Genomic DNA, 2,506 nt, shown 5'->3' with positions numbered 1-2,506 from the left:
CAATTAACATTGATGTACACGTCTTAATGTGTGTTCTAGCTTTCCATTCACTGGGGCAGATCCTAGTAGTGGACGTGAAAACTCCTGGAGTTAGAAGGCCAAAGAGGAAGACTGCGTTCAGGATGTCTCAAGTTCAAAGAATGAAGAAAAAAAATTCAAGTCTTGAGTTGAAATATTGCAGGATCCCATGAGCAAAATATTGAATGACGTAGGAAGATAAATTGGTGGAAGTGAGGTAGGGATGGAACCCTTGGAGCCAATTGTTAAATTATCTTAGAAATTATCCAAAGGAAATTTACAAGGAAGCACAGCAACCATACATACACTGAACTTCTAAGACTCATATCCTGCAATGAACAGGCAAATTGAGTTAACCGTCTCATCTCAGCCTCCTCTAAAGTTGTATGTTAGAAAACCAAATGCCAACCATGTGCAGTAAACAGCCCACCATGGAGAGAGGAGGAAGGACTCCCACCAAGGAAATGAGATGGCTCAAGCGCCACATCCCATAATGAGTCCTGCACAGCATCCCAGGAGCCTTCACAACTGACTCCAATTTGGAGAAGAACTGCTTGCACACTTCATCTTAATAAACCAACCCATTCCAGGAAATTGCTCCCCAGGTTCTCCATTTGCTTATGAAAAGACGCTAAAGCTTGGACCGGGTACCGAAGGCAGAGATGTGATTGCACTGCTTTACACATGCTCTGCCTTGCAAGGCTTCTCTCTTTACTCCTGGAATAAAGCTCTGTTCCCCTGCTGAATTGTTTTCTTGTCTTGCCATTTTACTTGATAAGAGAAAGAATCCTCCAGGATCTTCTTATTAGTCATGGAATGAATGGCATAATGGGTTATTTGTTGGGATGTGACCCACAAAGTCAGCATTTGAAATCCATCAGCCCTCTATGGGTGAAAGATAAGGCTTTCTGATCCCATAAACAGTTACATTCTTGGAAACTCACAGAGGTAGTTCTATCCTGTCCTGTAGGGTCCTTATAAGTTGCACTCAACTTGTTGATAGTGAGTTTGGTTTTCGGTTTTTATGTACCAAAAAGAACTGATTGAGATTTAACCATTTCAAGAGGTAGCATAGATCAAGATCAGGTGGTACCAAAGGAAGAAATCCAAGCTGTGCTGAAAGTTTTAGCAAAAAATAAGTCTATCAACTTTTGGACCCTTGTTGTTCAACAAGCTAATGAAGCAATGAAGGTTCTCACTTGTCTATGCCAAGAAATATGGACAACAGCTACACGGCTAATCAATTGGAAGAGATTCATCAAAAGAAAGGTGACTCAACACGGTATGGTAATTATTAATATCACATACAAGTAAAATTTTGCTGAATATAATTCAACAATGGTTGTATCAGAACATCAGTAGAGATCTGCTGGAAGTTCAAACCAGATTTAGGAGAGAATATGGAAGGAGGGATATCATTGCTGATAGCAGATGAATCTTGTTTGATAGCAGTGAATGCTAGAAAGATATTTACTTAAGTGTTACTCACTATGCAAAGGTATTTGACTGTGTGGATCATTAACAAATGATGGCATTGAGAAGAATAAGAATTCCAGAACAATTCATTGTGCTCATGTGAAACCAGTGTATGGACCAAGAGGCAGTTCAAACAGAACAAGGGAATAGTGTGTGGTTTAAAACCAGGGAAGGTATGTGTCAAGGTTGTATCCTTTGACTGTACTTATTCAATCTATGTACTGTGCAAATAATCAGAGGAAGCGGGACTATCTGAAGAAGAATGCAACAGCAACAGGATGGGAGCAAGTTTTGTTAGCAACCTCTGATACGCAGGTGACACAACCTTGCTTGCTGAAAGTGAGGAGGACTTGAAGTACTTGCTTATGAAGATCAAGTTCTTCAGACTTCAATGCAAAACGCAACGTAAAGAAAACAAAAATTCTCACGACTAGGCCAATAGACAGCATCATGGGAAATGGAGAAAATATTAATGTTGCCAAAGATTTTGTTTTGTTTGGATCCACAATCAATGTTCATGGAAGCAGCAGTCAGGAGATCAAAGGACATATTGCACAGGGTACATCTGCTGCATGAGACCTCTTTAAAATGTTGAAGAGCAACCACCTAACTTTGAGGATTTGCATGCATCTGACTCAAGCCATGATACTTTCAATAACCTAATATACATGTGAAAGCTGGACAATGGAAAAGGAAGATCAGAAGAGAACTGATACATCTGAATTAGGCTGTTGATAAAGCATATTGAAAGCCTGGGCTACCCGAAAAACCAACAAATGTGTGTTAGAAGAAGTGCAGCTTGGAAATAAGGATGGCGAGACTTTGATGGATGGACTCTGAACAGGTCATGAGGAAGACAAGATGCTTGGTAAAGTAGGAGGGCGGCAAAAAGGAGGAAGGCCCTCCATGAGACAGGCTGACATGGTGACTGAGACAGTGGGCTTAAGCACGACAATGTGGGTTGGCTCAGGCCGGGGCAGTGCTTGGTCCCATTGTTCACAGTGCTGCTATG

This window comes from Echinops telfairi, unplaced genomic scaffold, assembly GCF_000313985.2.
Source record: "Echinops telfairi isolate 266 unplaced genomic scaffold, ASM31398v2 ScPeMD7_7469;HRSCAF=8507_1, whole genome shotgun sequence".
Taxonomy (NCBI): domain Eukaryota; kingdom Metazoa; phylum Chordata; class Mammalia; order Afrosoricida; family Tenrecidae; genus Echinops; species Echinops telfairi.
Note: the sequence above shows the minus strand (reverse complement) of the source record.